The sequence below is a fragment of the Papio anubis genome, chromosome 14 (genome assembly GCF_008728515.1).
Source record: "Papio anubis isolate 15944 chromosome 14, Panubis1.0, whole genome shotgun sequence".
NCBI lineage: Eukaryota > Metazoa > Chordata > Mammalia > Primates > Cercopithecidae > Papio > Papio anubis.
This window is the reverse complement of record NC_044989.1, coordinates 447,118-466,112: the sequence shown is the minus strand read 5'-3', so window position 1 is coordinate 466,112 and position 18,995 is coordinate 447,118. Positions and strand designations below refer to the sequence as shown.

The window sequence follows — 18,995 nt, the reverse complement described above, 5'->3', positions numbered from 1 at the left end:
TCTGTGTCTGTGTTCTACAATTAAGCAGATACATGTATCTTATTTTCAATAATTTACACACATTGTGAAATACTTTAGACATATTTTGTACTATTTCCCACGTAGTAATATATCCTGGAAATCAGTTTTAGTCACTTCCTGTGGCCCTTTCTCTCCTCTTTATTTTACAGCTCTTTTCTATTCCACTGTGCAGATGCCACACAATTTCCTCACCCACTCTCCAAGGCATAGACGTTTAGGTCATTTTCAGTAGTTTTTCATTTCAGTGAGGCAGGCAGTAACCATGTGTTTGTGTTTTATATTGTTGCAGGTGTATCTTCAGAAAGAATTCCTATTGTTGCAGGTGTACCTTCAGAAAGAATTCCTAGGTGAGGGATTGCTCATTCAAAACGTACATGCGTACTTTGATAGATATTGCCAAATGTTCATTCAAAGGTTTTCCTAGTTTCCATTCCCACTTGCAACCCTATCACAGCATTTATTTCCCCACAGCCTCACCAGCACTGTGTGTTGTCACCGTTTTCCCCAAATTAATTAGGTAAGAAATGGTATCTCAGTGTAACTTCTATTTGCATTTCTCAAACTATGAGTGACCTTTGACTATCTTTTCATGTATTTAACGGACATCCCCCTGCAACACGCTTTTTTTCTGTTGCCCAGGATGGAGTGCAATGGCACCATCTCAGCTCACTGCAACCTCCACCTCCTGGGTTCAAGAGATTCTCCTGCCTCAGTCTCCTGAGTAGCTGGGATTACAGGTGCCCGCCACCACACCCGGCTAATTTTTGTATTTTTAGTAGAGACAGGGTTTCACCATGTTGGTCAGGCTGATCCCAAACTCCTGACCTCGTGATCCACCCACCTTGGCCTCCCAAAGTGCTGGGATATAGGCGTGAGCCACTGCACACAGCCCATCCCCCTTTTTAATAACACCTTTATTAAGACATAATTTACATATCATACAATTATCCCTGTTTATTGTTTGTGTGTTTATTTTCTTTCCAACTTTAATTTTAGGTTTGGGTGTACATGTGCAGTTTTGTTACATGGGTAAATTGCACGTCACAGAGGTTTGGTGTATAGATGGCGTACAGATTATTTTGTGACCCAGGAAATAAGCATAGTACCTGACAACTTGTTTTTTTATCCTTGCCCTCCTCCTGCCCTCCACCTTCAAGTAGGACCCACTGTCCTGTCCTTCTTTGTATCCATGTGTTTTCAATATTTAGCTCTTATTTATAAGTGAGAAGATGCAGTATTTGGTTTTCTGTTTCTGTGTAAATTCGGTTAGGATAATGGCCTCCAGCTGCATCTATGCTGCTGCAAAAAAACATGATTTCATTCTTTTTTATGGCTGTGTGATCTTCTGTGGTATATATGTTCCACATTTTCTTTAACCAGTCCACTAATGATGAGCATTTGGGTTGATTCCATGTCTTCACTATTCTGAATAGTGCTGCAATGAACATACACATGCATGGATCTTTATGTTAGAATGATTTCTATTTCTTTGGGTTTATCCATAGTAATGGGATTGCTATGGTAGTTCTAAGTTCTTTGAGAAAACTACAAACTGATTTACACAGTGGCTGAACAAGTTTACATTCCCACTAGCATTGCATAATATTTCCCTTTTCTTTGCAGCCTCACCAGCATCTATTATTTTTTGACTTTTTCTTAATAGCCATTCTCACTGGTGTGAGATGGTATTTCACTGTAGTTTTGATTTGTATTTCTCTAATTATTATTGATGTTGAACATTTTTTTCATATGTTTGTTGGCCATGTTTATGTCTTGTTTTCAGAAGCGTCTGTTCATGTCTTTTGTCTCTTTATTAAAGGGGTTGTTTTTTGCTTATTAAGTTTCTTATAGATTCTAGGTATTAAAGCATTGTCAGATTCATACTTTGCAAACATTTTCTCCCATTCCACGGGTTGTCTGTTAACTCTGTTGATAGTTTCTTTTGCTGTGCAGAAGTTCTAGTTTAATTAGGTGTCATTTGTCCATTTTTGGTTTTGTTGCAATTGCTTTTGGTGACTTTGTCATGAAATTGTTGCCAGGGCTTACATCCAGAATGGTGTTTTCTAGGTTTTCTTTCAGGGTTTTTATAGTTTTAGGTTTTATATTTAATTCTTTAATCAATCTGGAGTTGATTTTTGTATATGGTGAAAGGAAGAGGTCCGGTTTCAATTTTCTGCATATGGCTAGCTGGTTATCCCAGCACCATTTACTGAATAAAGAGTTATTTCCCCCTTGCTTGTTTTTTTTCTTTTCTTTCTTTCTTTTTTGATTTTTGTTTTTGTTTTTGTTTTTTTTTTTTGTAATTTCGTTAAAGATCAGGTAGTTATAGGTGTGAAGCTTTATTTCTGGGTTTTCTAACCTGTTCCATTGGTCTGTGTCTGTTTTTACACCAACACTATGCTGTTTTGGTTACTGTAGCCTTGTAGTATAGTTTGGAGTCAGGTAGTGTGATGCCTTTGGCTTTGTTCTTTTTGCTTAGGATTGCTTTGACTATTTGGGCTCTTTTTTATTATTCCATATGAACTTTAGAATTCTTTTTTCTAATTCTTTGAAAAACGTCATTAGTAGTTTGATAGGAGTAGCATTAAATCTGTAAATCACTTTGGGCAGTGTGGTCATTTTAACAATATTAATTCTTGCTATCCATGAGCATGGTATGTTTTTCCATTTGTTTGTGTTGTCTCTGTTTTCTTTCAGCAGTGTTTTGTAATTCTCATTGCAGAGATGTTTCACCTCGCCCTTCTTTCTAGCTGCTTCTAATATGTTTTCTTTCATGCTGACCTTGGAGAATCTGATGACTCTGGGTCTGGGGGTTGGTTGTCTTGTATGGTATCTCACAGGGGTCCTCTGCATTTCTTGAATGTCAGCCTCTCTAGTGAGGTTGGAGAAATTTTCATGGACAGTATCCTCATATATGTTTTCCAAGTTGCTTGCTTTCTCTTTCTCTCTTTTGGGGATGCCAGTGAGTCACAGCATTGGTCCTTTCACATAATCCCATATTTCTCATACATTTTGTTCATTCTTTTTAAATTTCTTTTTTAAACTTTTGTCTGAGTTGATTTGAAAAACTGGTCTTTGAGCACTGAGATTCTTTTCTCAGCTTGATCTGTTATGCTATTAACACTTCTGCTTGTGTTATGAAACTTTTGTAGTGAGCTTTTTAGCTCTGTCTAAATGTAGTTCTTTCTTAAAATGGCTATTTTATCTTTTAGCTCTTATATTATTTTCTTGGATTACTTATATTTCCTGGATTGGATTTTGACTTTCTCCTGCATCTCCATGATTTCTGTTTCTATCCATATTCTGAATTACATGTCTGTTATTTCAGCCTGATTAAGAACCGTTGCTGGAAAGCCAGTCCAGTCATTTGGAGGTAAGTAGACACTCTGGCTTTTAGAGTTACCAGAGTTCTTGTGCTGATTCTTTCTCATCTGCGTGGGCTGATGTTCCTTTCATCTTGGAAGTTGCTGTCGTTTAGATGGGGTGTATTGCTTTTATCTCCTTTGATGCGCTTGAGGGTTTGACTGGAGTGTGAATTGGGTTCAGTCAACAGGCTTTATTTCTGGAAGATTTCAGGGAGCCAAGGCTCAGCTCAGCACTCTTGGGCTGCATGATCTCACCCTAGGGTCTGGTACCAGGACCACAGCTTTGTTCTCTGGCTGCCTGAGGTTAAGCAACTGCTGTACTAGAGGAGCTGAGCTGTTCCCAGTCTGTTGGCAACAATACTCCAAAGGGGGCTGCCAGCCAAAGCATTTCATTGAGGCAGTGGCAGCAGGACCTACACTTGTGTGTGCATGCCAGAGGCAGCAGCAGCCTACTGTTTTAAAATGTGAAGTTAGAGGTTGGTTTCTGTGTGTGTGTTTTTTTTCAGTATGTTCAGAGTGTGCAACTTTCACCAGTAACAACCTTTTAATCACCTAATGAACATGCACTGCTCATTTATCCCTCAGTCCCGACACTGCCACAAGCAATGCACTTTCTATCTCTGTAGAGTTGCCTGTTTAGGATGTTTTAATCAAAGGGAGTCACACAATCATTTGTGACTGGCTTTTTTCACTCAGCATATTGCTTGCAAGGTTCCTCTGTGTGGTAGCAGGAATAAGTCCTTTATTCCTATTTCAGAAAAATATTTTGTTGTGTGACTACAACATATTATATTTATCCATTTATTATTTGATGAACATTTGATTTGTTTTTGCCTTTTGGATTTGTTCAATAAGACTTATGTGTTTTTGTAAACATATGTTTTCAATTCTCTTGAATATATACCTAGAAGTGGAATTACTGGATTGTATTATAACTCTATGTTTGTCATTTTAAGAAAACGTCAAAGCTGAACTATTTTCCAAAATGGTAGCACACTTCTTGAACACCAATTAACCATATATGTAAGGGATTATTTCAGAAATCTACATGTCCAGTGATTTATGTGTCTCTTTTGCCATTTCCATCCTGTCATGATAACTGAAGCTTTGTAGTAAATTTTGAAATCAAAAAGTGTGAATTTGTCAAATATATTATTTTAATATTGTTTTGGATATTCTGGATTCTTTGCATTTTCCTATAAATTTTAGAATTATAGCACAATTAGTTAAAAGCCAGTTAGAATTTTGACAGCAATTACATTAAATTTGTAGATAAACTTGGAGAATATCACCACATTAACAAGGTTAAGTCTTGCAATCAGTAGCATAGGGGGTCTTCCATGTATTTGATTCTCTGTAATTTCCTTTTACAATGTTTTATAGTTTTTTACTATACATGTCTTACACTTATTTATGTTAAATTTAAACATAAATATTTTATTGTCTTTATACTATTTTTAAAGATTTCTAAATTTTATTTTGAAATTATTTTATTTCTAGTGTACAAAAGTGTAATTAATTTTTGCATATTGATCTTGTATCCTGGCACTCAGTTTTTTAAGTTCCTTTTTTTTAAATAATTTTTCAAAAAAATTTTTTGTGTATAAGACCATGTAATCTGCAAATAGATATAGTATTATTTATTCCTTTCCAACCTTGACCAGTGTATTATCATAAAATGGTGTTGAATTTTGTTAAAAGATTTTTTTACATCAATTAAAATGATCATGGATATTTTGGCCTTTCTTCAATCAATATGGTATGTTACTCTTAGCTTTTATGTATTTGATAACAGTCATCCTTACAGGTGTGAGACAATATCTCATGTGGTTTTAATTTGTGTTTCCCTTATGATTAATGACGTTGAGCACCTTTTCATGTACCTCAAGGCCATTTTTATGTCTTCTTTGGAAAATTGTCTGTTCAGGTTCTTCACCCATTTTTTGAGTTGTTTTGTGACAAATTGTTGTTGTTTTCCTGCTATTGAGTTGTGGGAGTTCTTCATAAATTTTGGATAGTAACCCCTTATCAGATATGTGGTTTGCAATTATTTTTTTCCATAAGGTGACTTTTTATTTTATTGATTGTTTCCTTTGCTGTACAGAAGCTTTTTGATTCAAGGTAGTGTTATTTATTTATTTATGGTTTTGTAGTGTAAGTGTTTGATATAATATTTAAAAAATATATTGCCAAGGCCAATGCCAAGAAATTTTTTTCCTCTACTTTCTATTCTAGAAGTTATGGTTTCAGGTCTTCCATTTAGGTCTTTCATTTATTTTGAATTAACTTTTGTGTATGGTGTGAAATATGCATCCAATTTTATACTGTTTCATGTGGAAATCCAGTTTTCCCAGAACCATTTATTGAAGAGACTGTTTCCCATTGTGTCCTTTTGGAGCCTGTATTAGTTATGGCTTTCTAGAGGGACAGAACTAATGGAATATATATAAAGGGGAGGTTATTAAGTATTAACTCACATGATCACAAGGTCCCACAATAGGCTATCTGCAGGCTGAGGAGCAAGGAGAGCCAGTCTGAGTTTCACAACTGAAGAACTTGGAGTCCAATGTTCAAGGGCAGGAAGCATCCAGCACAGGAAAAAGATGCAGGCTGGGAGGCCAGGCCAGTCTCTCTTTTCATATTTTTATACCTGCTTATATTCTAGCAGTGCTGGTAGGTGCTTAGATTGTGCCCAACCACATTAAGGGTGGGTGTGCCTTTCCCAGCCCACTGACTCAAATATTAATCTCTTTTGGCAACACCCTCACAGGCATACCCAGGATAAATACTTTTTGTCCTTCAATTCAATCAAGTTGACACTCAGTGTTAACCATCACAGAGCTCTTGTCATAAATTGGTTGATCATATATGTTTGAATTTATTTCTGGTCACTGTGTTCTGCTCCCTTGGTCTAGGTTCTGTTTTTATGCCAGCGCCATGCTGTTTTGTTTATTATAAATTTGTAATATGATTTTAAATCAGGAAATGTGATGATTCCATCTTTGTTTTACTTTTTGGAGGGGATTTTGTCTGGTGTTAGTGTAGCAAACTTCAGTTCTTTCGGTTGATGTTTTCATGGTGTTTGTTTTTCTATCCTTTTAATATCACCCTATTTGATTCTTTTAGTCTGAAGTGTTTTTCTTGCAGACAAGATATAGCTCAACTATTTTTAATTCATTCCGAAAATCTCTGCTTTTCAAAATAAAATGTTTAACCCATTTAAATTAATTTTAATTACTGATAAGGTAGGATTTATATCTTTCATTTTGCTGAGTTGCTTTTGTATATTTCTGTCTTTTTTTTATCCTGTTCCTTCATTGCTATTTACTTTTAGGTTAAGTAGATAGTTTCTAGTGTGCCATTTTAAGCTGTTTCTTTTACTGTATTTTAAAAATTATTTTCTTAGTGGCTTCCCTGGGGATTAAAATTAACATACTAACTAAAATAATATTGTTTATATTAATGCCAACTTAATTTCAATAGTATTCAAAAATTTGTTCCAACAATGCTCTTTTAAATTTTTCTTCTTTTTGCTATTATTGTCAAACAACATTTTTTATAATAGAAATCCATCAACATAGTTTTATAATTATTAGTATTTATGCTTTATTTCAGAAGAGGATCATAAGCAAAATGATTATTTTGGCATTGATCAAACAAACATCATTAAACCCATCTGTTCTTATACGTATCTCATATAAATCTGTATCTTTATACAAAGGACATATCTATTGTATTATTCATCTTTCCTGGTGGATTCCACTTCCTGCCTGCTGTTCTTTCACTTCAGACTGAACCGCCCCCCCCGGTTATTTATGGTAGAGCATGTTTGATAGCAAGAATTGTTTTTTTGTTCTGAGAATGATTTATTTCTCCTTCATATTTTAAAGAAAGCTCTGCTGCACATAGAATTCTTGATATTTTGTTTTTAGTGTTTCAAATATGTTTTCTCACTGCCTTCTGGTGCCCATGTTTTCTGATAAGCCAATTGTTAATCTTATTGATAATACTTTCACATGATGCATCCAGGTTGTCTTGGCACTCTCCACATTTTCTGTTTCTTTTGGGTGTTTAGTTTGACTACAATGTGTGTAGGTGTGCATTTCTTTTAGTACATTCTGCTAGGGGTTCATCGAGATTCTTAAATGTGCAGATTAACCTTTTACATCAAATTTTAAAAGTTTTGGCCATTATTTCTTCAAATATTCTGTATGATTATTTCTCTCTTTCTTTCCTCTCTTAATGGGACACCCATTGGTAAATGTTAGGTATCATGTGTACTGAACTGAAATGCCTGTGTGCACAAGTCTTTACTAAACTGAAATGCTTGTGTGCCTCCAAAATTTATGTATTGAAATCCTAATCCCGACAATGTGATAATATCTGGAGGTGAGGCCTTTGGGAGGTAATTAAGTCATGAAAATGGAGCTCTTGTAAATGAGATTTGGGCCTTTATAAGAGCAAGTCAGACAGCTAGCTGCTGTTCCTTCCACCATGTGAGAACACAGCAAGAAGGCACCATACGTGAGCCAGAAAGCAGGCCTTCTTCAGACACGGAATCTGCTGGCGTCTTGATCTCAGACTTCCCACCCTCCAGACTGTGGGAAATAAATTTCTATTGTTTAAAAGCTGTATAGTACGTATTTTGTTATAACAGCCTTAATGGACGAAGATTTTTAAAATGGTACCAAGAAATGGGGGTGCTACTGTAAACAAATATCTAAAAATGTGGAATTAGCTTGGCTTTAGAACTGGGTAATGGATAGAGGCTGGAAGAGTTTTTAGGTACATGCTGAAAAACCTACATTGCCATGAATGGACTATTAAAGGCAATTTGGTGAGAGCCCAGACAGGAAAAAGAAAGCCTAAAGAGAAACACCCAGTTGTCTTAGAGGACACCTATGCAATCCTGAACAAAGTCGTAGAAATATGGCTGGCAAAAAGGCCATTCTGATGGGGTCTCAGACGGAATGAGAAACATGTTATTAGAAACTGGAGGAAAGGCCATCTTTGTTATAAAATGGCAAAGAACTTGGCACAATTGTGTTCATGTCCTAGTGTTTTGTGGAAGGTAGAAAATGCAAGGAACAAAGATGAATATTTAGCTGAGGAGATTTTCATACCAAGTGTTGAAGGGGTTGTTTGGTCCCTCTTGATGACTTACAGTAAAATTTAAAAAGAGAAATCACTTGAAGATGGAATTATTAAACAAAAAAGAACTAGAATATAAAGATTTAGAAAATTATCAGCTGATCCATGTTGCAAATAAATGAGAAAGCATGCTTGAAAGAGAACACTAAGGGTGTGGCTCAAGTGCCCTTTGATAGGGAGATTAGTAGCAGTGTAAACTATGAACTGCCTTAGCCACCTCAGCAGAAAAACTGTCAGTTTGATCTGACAATGAAGGAGATGAGAAGGAACAAATGGAGGCTGTTGGATTTCTTGGATTTTATAGAATAGGACTATAGCACTATTCTTTAAGACAAAAGAAAAAAGACCCCAAAAGTAATTCAGGGATTATCAGGACTGCCTCCCCCATTTTGAAAAGGGGGACCATCACCTAATTTCCAACAGGCCAGATGATCTTTGCCCAAAGACATTGGGGCAGGGCCCTTAGGGTGCAATTCCTTCTCCTAGGGTACAGAAAGGGTTGTTGCCACTCCAGTAGGTCCATAAGGCAAGAAAACCACCTCATTGAGCAGGGTGGGAAATGTACAACATTAAGCCAAAAAGGATCTTTCTCCAGCCTTAGGATCTCATAAAGTTTGCCTTGCTGGATTTTGGACTTGCTTGGGACCCATCACCACTGTTTTCTTTTCTATTTCTCCCTTTTGGGAGAAAGGGGTAACTGTGTCTGTCCCATCATTGTATTTTGGAAGCCCATACTTTTTAATTTAGTGAATTTATCATGCAGAGAAATTTTGCCTCAGAATAAGTAGTGTACATCAAATCTCACCTATATTTGACTTAAATAACATTTTAATAAAAGTTTGGACATTAGATTGCAGACCAGATGCTGAAACAGGTTACAACTTTTGGGCTGTTGGAATGAAATGAATGTCTTTGGTATGTGAGAAGGACATACATTTTGTGGGACAAGAAAGCAAAATGCAATTAACTGAATATTTCTGTCCCCCTAAATTCATATGTTGATGGTATTCAGAGGTGGGGCTTTTGAGAGAATTAGGTCATGAGTATGAAACCTTCATGAACTGAATGAGTGCCCTTATAAAAAGAGTACAGGGAGCTGGCCAGTGCTCTTTCCACCATGTGGGGTTACAAAGAAGTCAGCAGCCTGCAACTAGGAAGATGACCCTCACCAGAATTCAACCACGATGTCACCCTGGTCTCAGACTTCCGGGCTTCAGAACTGTGGGAAGTAAAATTGTTGTTGTTCAGCCATGTAGTTTATCGTATTTCATTACAGCACCTGAACTAAGACAGTGCCCCAAAGTTTGAGTCTATTTATTTATCTTCATTCTTTTATTTTCTCTCTTTCTTGGACTGAATAATCTCACTTGAAGTATCTTCAAGTTTGCTGATTCTTTCTTCTGCCATCTCAAATGTGGTGTTAAATCACTTTAGCAAGATTTTATTTCAGTCATTAAACTTTTCAACTCTAGAATTGGAATTTTAAAAAAAGTTTGGTTTTTCATTGGTATTATATATGTGGGGAGCCATTTATCTCATGCTTGTTTAATTCTTTGAACGTGATATAATTTAGTTCTTCTATTAGACTTATATCTCATTTAAAGTATGTGTCTAGTAAATCTAACATCTGTGCTTCCTCAGGATAGTTTCTTTCCCCTGCTTGCTCTCCTGGGGATGGGCCATACTTTCCTGTGTTATATGCATGCCTCATGATTCTTTGTTGAACCTAAATATCTGTATTTTTTAATCTGTCCATTCTGGAAACTAAAGCTCCCAATCCTTGTAGTGGTGTTGCTCTTTGTTGTGGTTGCCATCGTTGCTGTTGTTGCTGTTTGCTTGTCAGTGATCTTCCTGGTCTAATTCTGTAAAGTGCGTGTTCCCCACTTTGTGTGAACATAGAAGTCATGCTCAGTTATCTTCATTGTTAGCAAATGATTCAACCAAGATTTCTTAAGCCTCTTTCATCAATGTCTCCCACCCTTTGCAAAGGGCTTCCAATGTGAGATGGGGCATGCCTTCATTCAACACACCGACTGTACGTCTATGCCTTGGCCTTCGCCTCCTCCTTGTGAAGAGCTTCAGGATCAGCCTAAGGTAAGAGATGAGGACTTGTGTCTTTTCTGAGTTGTACGCAGCTCTGCAATCACATAGCTGTCTATATTCCCTGGAGCATGCAGATGCTTCTCAACGCCCTGTGGACATCTTACTTCCCAGATCTTCCTAGTAAGATTCTTGGCCATCCTCTTGTTTGCAACACTGGTATCACCTCTTTAGGTAAGTGCAATTGTAAACAATTTCCATTGATTATTTTCAATAGATTCCCTGAACATGGAATAAGGATTTTCTCACTGAATGAGGTCAAATAATGACAGTTTCTGAGAATGTCACAAATACTTTCTGGTTGTTTGCTAATGTGTTTATAGTGTTTTGTCATGAACTTGTGAAAATATTATGAATAATCAAATTTATCAATCTTTTATTGCATCTCAATTTTTAGTTGTAGATACAAAATCTTATCTTACCCATGTTAAAGGGGAATTTACTCATTTCTTTTTTCTGGTGCATATATGGTTTTGCTTTTTTACATTTAGTTTCCTGATACATTTATAGTTTATTCTTGTGTATGGCATAAAATAAAGATCCAAGTTTACCTTTGTCCAAATGGAAAATTAGTTGTCCAATACATTTATTAAGAAGTCCGTCTTTGTTTCAGTGATAAGAGATAGGATCTTTATTGTACACTAAATTGTTGTATTTTGGGGTCTATTTCTGGAAATTTATTTCATTCCACTGTTCTATTTTCTATCTATGTACCTGTACCACCCTATGTAAATTATAGAGGTTGCATGGCATGTTTTTTTTTTGAGACGGAGTCTCCCTCTGTCGCCCAGGCTGGAGTGCAGTGGCCGGATCTCAGCTCACTGCAAGCTCTGCCTCCCAGGTTCACGCCATTCTCCTGCCTCAGCCTCCGGAGTAGCTGGGACTACAGGCGCCGCCACCTCGCCCGGCTCGTTTTTTGTATTTTTTAGTAGAGACAGGGGTTTCACCGTGTTAGCCAGGATGGTCTCGATCTCCTGACCTCGTGATCCGCCTGTCTCGGCCTCCCAAAGTGCTGGGATTACAGGCTTGAGCCACCGCGCCCGGCCACATGGCATGTTTTAATGTCTGGTAGAATTAATCCATTTCCACCACTACCACCATGAGTGACTTTTTTGGTTTTTCAGTGTTTCTCTGGCTTGTTTCATGTTTGTTTCTTCATATGAAATAGATTTTTATAGAGGCCTGCAAAATATTCTCTGATGGTTTATTTTTTAATAATTTCATTTCAATACTTATTTCTCTTTGTGCATGTGTATCTGTACATCTATATATATATATATCTGTATCTATGTCTATAGCTCACTTTGTGTGTGTGTGTCCTTTATTCTTGTTTGAGTTAGGTAGTGATTTGTGTATTTTGTTCATTTGAAAAATACGGAATTATTATTTATTAATGAAGTCTACTACTTTTCTAATTTCTACTTTATTCATTTTTTATCTATATTATTTCTTCATTTGAGCTTTCTTTGCTGTCTTTTTTAAACATTTAAGCTGATAATTTAATTCATTTTATTGTTTTATTTGTATTGAAAAAACATTAAGAACTATGGATTTTCCTCTGATTGCTGCTTTATATATATCCCATATAGTATGATTTTTTGAGAAATTAAATACTTTCATATTTATTCATTAATTTCCCATCTTTGCCACTAGCTTTGTTGTAATCTTAGCTTTCTAATTAGATATGTAAACAATACACCATTGGCCATTGATTGACGTTTTTACAAATATCTGTTGGCGAATAAAGTTATCCTTTAGTATGTTATTCAAAAAATTCTAAAGTATACAGAATTCCCTAAGTTCTTGTATGTTTAAAACTTGAAGAAAGTCTTGACTGAATATATATTTTTTGCTTTACATTTTCTTTCCTTTTTATTTTACTTACGCTTCATTATTATCTTACACATTATTGTGCCTTGTAAATTATTTGATCTTTTGACCTGAAGGCCTTGAAGACTTTTTTTCCTTGAGATCTAAGAGTTTCGTTGGGATGTATTGTTGTTGGTCTATCTGGGTCAATTTTCCTACCAATCTAGTGTATCTTTAAATACATAGACTAATAGCTTCTTCTGTTTTGGGAAGGTTTTCTCAGATTATAATTTTAAATATTTGTTATATTAAATAGCTTTGTTGTTTTTGCCTTCATGGATTCCAATTATATGTATGTTGTTTCAACCGTTTTCACCATAATCATTTTTACTTCTTCATTTTCTCATTTTCATTGTATTTCCCTACATTTATTCAATACATCTTGGTAAATTTTCATTTTAGGCTATTTTCCATGGTGCACTTTGCTTTCTTTTTCTGAGATAACTTTGTTGTCAGCATTTTCTTCCTGTGTTCAATCAACTGTCATTTCATTCTCATTGTGGTTTTTCCTCTTTTTTTTTATTTTTGTTTTACAGTGTCTAGATGTTTTTATATCTCACAAATAATTGTTTAAGGATAATTAATAGAGTTGGAAATACGAGGTTAAAATTTTATTCTGCTTCATGTTTCTTTTGGGGATTTGAAGAGCAAACTGAATATTGTTTTTGCACTACTAATTTTATTGTAGTAGCTTTATTGAAATTAACATATTTTAAAATTAATTTTATGGATTTGAGGGTGGTTTATAAGATTCCTAATTCAATAGCACCCTCTTCTGTTCATGCAGTTAAGCATGGTTTCGTTAACGGATTTCTGCTGCTGCTACTGCTGGTGGTAGAGGGAGGGCTTGTGTTCTCTTTGACCATGTGGGACTTGAAACGTTGATCTTTTTTTTTTTCCCGTTTATCAACTCCCAAAGAGTGCTTCTCTCTTAGTGCTTTTGCTTTCTTCTCCCCTGCAAGCAATGCATTTCAAAGACTGCCCCTCAAATTATACTCACCTTAAGGTTCTTCCACTGCAATCACTTCTTTAAAATACTGTAATACCTTTTCATTATTTTCATATTTAGGATGATTTTTCTCTTTAGGACTGTGATTTTAAATCCATCTTAAGCCCGATGCTACCTTCATTCTTCTGTCTTCTCTGTAGTTGTTTTTAAGCCCCTTTGCTCACTGCAAAGGCTTTTGGAAAAAGCATACAAAAATCTTCCTTTAAAAAAATTTTTTTCTTACTTAGAAGTGACTTTAAGTTTGAAATGATTCTGTGTCTAGTATCTTGAGTGTTTCCTTTTTTTTTTTTTAGATTCATGTTATTGTTTTGTATTTTTGGAGATTATTTGGGGAGGTGCAGATTTCAGAAACTACCATTATTCCTGTTAAATATTTTTAAAAAACAATATTTTGCTTTTTAAATCAAATATTTTAAATTTTTATTAATTGTAAGAAATTTTCAAAGATTGGAACACACACTTTGTCAAAGAAGAAATACAAATAAATAAACATGAAAAAATTGTTCCACATTATCAGTAATCTTAGGTAGCAGGTTAAAACAATGATAGACCATGAAACACTTGTAAGGTCATTAAAAAATGCGTTGCCAGTGTTGGCCTAACACCGCTGGTCTCAGGCACTCCTACGTACGATAACTGAAAGTCTCAATATATGGTACAAATGTCAAAGATATTCCTATATTTCATTTTAGCCATTTAACTTCCAGAAAGTTATTGTGATCAAATAATAAACAATGAACACAATATTTATCTGTAATGGTGTTCTGAAGAACTGTTTATTGGCCAGAGTTGGAAATAAGAGTTGGTTAAATAAATCATGGTTCATATAATGCAAACTATGTACAGATAATGTTTAGAAAAATATTTAGTTATGATAAATATTACTCATAGTCTGTTAACAAAAAGGATACAAAACAGTGTGTATACAAGCATTCCGTTTTTCTTTAAAAAATTGTGTGTGTTTGTATGCAGAAGAAAACAAAATATTACCAATAATTTTATCATGCTTGTACAGTTACCGTTGGGTTTTGTTTCATTTTTCTTTGTACTTTTAAGTTTGGCATATACATTTTTCAATGAAAATATGTAATTTTTAAAACAGAAACATGAATGAAAAACATAGAACACTTTCTAAATTCACTAGTTCTGAACAAAGAATTCAAATAATTGTGACTTAATAATACTCCTAGGTTATCCTATAAAATTAACTCATGTGTCTCTGTTATCTACTGTAAAAATTAAAGGAATCACTTATTAATTTATTGATGCCAGAATATGTATGAGACAAATATTTCACATATTTATCTACTTTTAAATATATATATAAAATTATTGATACAGATGGATTCTGTATAAGAAACAACAAAATACCCATCACCTACTGAAATGCTTTGGGCTACGTTTGTGTGGCGCGGCCTTTTTCCACATCCCGCAGTGTCGTCGCCCTCAGGTCATCAGGCTCTGATGGCCCCATGGGTCACACCGTCCTGTCAGTGAGCCACCCCCTCCCTAACCCCCATGAACGGCCAGGTTTGTCTGCTCACATCAGCACCACATCCATCCCTGCACTGCCAGTTCCTCTGGCCCTGCGGTGCCTTTCTTTGTCCCCACGGGGAGCCCTGGTCCCTACAGGGCTCCCAGCTGCCTCCCGGTCAACTGTGCTTGAATCAGGGGGCTCCTACCTACCTTCTGAGCTCCTAATACCTACCCAGCCTGGACCACAGGCTTTCAGTCTTAACCCTCCCTGCCGTGCCCTCCCTCCCTTCTAAATCCCTGGCCTCCAGGCTGCACTTCAGGCTCCATTCCGGTCAGTTCATTTCCATTGAATTCAGATCCATTGTCCATTCCATCCAGTCAGTTCCATTCCCCCTTCCTTCCATCCACATCCACATCCTTCCACCACTGGTGTCCTTCCACCATTCCTGTCCCTTCCTTCCTGGTCCCTGGACCTTCCACCTCACCATCCTCCACCACCACACATCCTGCATCCACCTGATTCTTCCGGGCCACCCTTTCCTTCCACTGTTCCATTCCCTATTCCGTCCATTCCTTCGTCCACCTCATGTCCTCCACTCCACCTGTCTCCTCGGTTGATCTGTCCCTCCACCACCATCCATTCCACCATCCCTGTCCTGTCCACCCCATCCTCCATCCATCCACCATCCATTCCATCCTTCCATTCCACCACCTATGGATCAGACTCCTCTTTCAATTGAATAGACAGGGCCTGTCCCTGGGAGGCTCAGACCTGAGGTCTCCAGGTGTCTGTGTCAGTTCGACCCCACTCCCCATGGATCGACCTCCAACCACTCCACTCACCACCTAACCATCATTTTCAAACCGCGCGATGCGTGATGCGCCGTCAATGCAATCACTTGCTGGAGGACCGCGATCAATGGTTTATCCTGCCTCACTGCAGTATCCGCGTCTCTGCATCTGCCGTATCCTGCAAAAGCACCGCCGATATGCGCGGATCGTCGCGCGGCATCCCTGCGGAATCTGCTCACCGCGATCAGGAACCGCTTAAGCGCGATCCGCCCTGCCTCCTGCGATCCGCTGCACTCGCATATCACGTGCTTTGTGCGTCGGTGTCTCCGCTCCTCGCGTCTGCCACTCACGCTGATGTCTGCCACTCCTGCTCCGTGCCGCCGCCACGCGTCTGATGCTCCGCGGTCAGACCGATCCTCGGTCTTGCTTATCGCAGTCGCCACCACTTCTTGCCGTGATGCGCGTCGATCATGCGATCGCCTGGTACCGCATCGCCTCGCCAGGAATCACCGCCTCGGATATCGCCGATCCGTCTTCGAGACATCACATGCCACACACACCACACATTACACCCATCACACACATCACACACCACACATTACACACACCACACACACCAAACACCACACATATCACACACCCCACTATGGGTCAGAACTCCTGCTGTTGAATAGGCAGGGCCTGTGCAGGGGCTCAGGCACGAGGCGTCTGGTCTCAGAGTATCTGTATAGTTCCGGGCCCACTCCCCATGGAGGTCTTGGCCTCAGCTTTTCTGGTGCGGTCCTGGCCCAGCTCCCCGTGGAAGTCTTAGCCTCAGTTTTCCCGGTGTGGTCTTGGGCCAGCTCCCCATGGAGGTCTTGGCCTCAGTTTCCCCTGTGCTGCCATTTCTCATCGTGACTGGTTGCTGCCATGGCAGGCATTGGCCTCGTCAGCACTGTGTCACAGCCACAGCCACACCTCCTTGTCATAAGCCGGGCTTTGGGGGAGCTCCGGGCTCTGTTCTTGGTTCCCTCTGAAATGTGCCCTGGCTTCTGTATTGGATCCAGCTGTTAATACATGGCCAAAACTTGATTGCATATTTGATTTCAGTGAGCTGCACACCATCCCATCTCGCTGCCTTTTGTACAGCAGTCATGTCCCATAGGTCAGGGGTTAGTGGGATTCTCTGTAAATGTCCAGATAGTGACTATTTTAGACTTGGTGCATCATGCTGTCTCTGTCACAGCCATTTGCGGTTGCAGCACTGGGTAGCCTGGACAGGAGGCAGGTCTGGGTCCCCATATGAGTGCGGCCTGGGGCACGGAGGCTGGAGCAGCCCAGGGACCACAGCTGTGGACCTCTCTGTCTCACACACACAATCTAAGGAATCAGTTTCTAAAAATCGTATTGTAACTTCCTATATACTAAGAAATGCCTAGGTAAAATAAAAGTCATGTAACTCAGCCTCCCTTTTCAGGAGCAGAAATCTGTAGAACTATAGAAAGTTAGTGATTTCCTCTGTCTTCACTTTAAAAAAATGAATCGTGTTTTCCCAAGTATGTGCACCAAAGCTGATCAGCTTCTGTTGATTAAGCAATGTCGTGTGTGTGTGTGTGTGTGTGTGTGCGCGCGCGCGCGCTTGTGTATGATTTGCAGTATAACTCCTGGAGCTGGTGAGGTGAAGGGAGTAGCTTCAGCTCTGCTGGTTTGGTTTTTGCCCCTGAATACAGAAGACAGGAGTGTTCATTTCTACAGAATTCCCGTTCAGGGCTTGCTGACTTTGGCTTAGGCTGAATGACTCTTCACATATCTGTACGGTTGTTCGTAGCCCCTGGAGTCTGGCACATCTGCAAGTTCATGAGTAAACCAGCCTCTTCCACCATTTGCTGTGGCCCTGTTCACCAGGAATGTTAGACCAAGTCATTGCTATGCCATGTCCTGGTGGAAAGAACTCAGGTTAGAGGAGAGTGTCTATATCCCAAATGGTCTTTCTCAACTATTACCCAATACCTTTGCAGACTCTGTGAAAGGAAAACTCTCTTACACCCACATAGGTTTCATTAAAAGAAATACATTGTGGAGCTCTAAGAAATCATTTTTTTCCCTGAAAACTGGTATATGGTGAAGGTATTCATGACCTTGAGTGATGGAATTTCAGCTTAATTCCTCTTGAGAAAGTCAGGTGGTGTGATATAAAGATAACACGGTTTGTAAGGATGTGGACTCTGGCTTCACATTGCCAAGTACCTCCATGGCCTCAGGCAAGAAATTGAACCTCTCTGAACTCCAGTGTTCCTGCTGTAAAAATTTCTTTTGCTTCCTTGTCTCCCAGGGCCACTGGCCATGCCTGGAAAGTACTTTGAGAAATGCAAACTATGCACTTTTTCTGGCTCTCTGGACCTGCACAGCAACATTGCTCCAAGCCCGGAGCCCCTCAGCCCACATGGGCACTGTGTGTCCCCTGAGGTCGGGGTCCTAACATCCAGGAGCCAGTTGCCCCTCAGCTGTGTGGGGAGCAACACAGCCAACACCTGCCAAAGGCGGCTTCTGCCAGGCGGAGTCTCGGGTGTCAGCTTCTTCCAGGCCATCTGGAGCGAGAGATTCCAATAGCCACTGTCATTCCCTGGCATCCTGGGACTCTCAGCCTTCAGAGACAAGAGGACACACTCTCACCTTGCTGCCCGGGGACAGGAGGGCTTCCCACTTCACACGCAACTCCCGCCCGTGAGACCCCCAGCCGGCTTGTGAAACGTGAACCCAGGTGTCCTCCGGCACAGCTCTCCTCACACGGACTCACATTTCCTCCCTGACCCTGGTCGCTGGGGCTGCTGAGATCTCTACTCAGGATGAGAAACTGCCTCTTCCCCCGATGCCTTCATAGCCCCTGCCCTAGCCTCTGCTCAGCCTTGATCACAGGAGCCCTGCATCCTCAGTGAATTCTGGGGCACAGAGTTCCCAAATCTCCTTCCTCAGGGCCTGGCCCACATCTCTCAGTGCTGTTTTCTATTTCTAAACAATAATGTTCAAGGTCCTGGCCCCTTTGGGGCTCACCTTGAACACTATAGAGCCCCATCACCTTTCTATGGGAACAACTGATGCTTTCTCATGCTTCCTTTCTGTGTAACTCCTGCTATTCTCATGAAAACATCAGGAGCCACACTCATGTCCCACTGGGCCTCCTAATCTTGTCTGTCTCAACTCTGCTGCCATTGACTTTAATTTAGCTTTGGCCG

The 18,995-nt window shown here is 39.0% G+C and overlaps 1 long non-coding RNA gene across 1 annotated transcript in view; it reads left to right on the top strand.

Moving 5' to 3' along the window:
- Positions 1–308: 308 nt before the first annotated feature.
- The window catches only part of LOC110741001, a 37,843-nt gene continuing 19,156 nt past the window's right edge, over positions 309–18,995 (top strand). The window contains exons 1-2 of the long non-coding RNA XR_002516468.2: positions 309–368; positions 10,527–10,631. This is a non-coding gene — a long non-coding RNA (uncharacterized LOC110741001). The remainder of the gene's footprint in view (positions 369–10,526; positions 10,632–18,995) is intronic.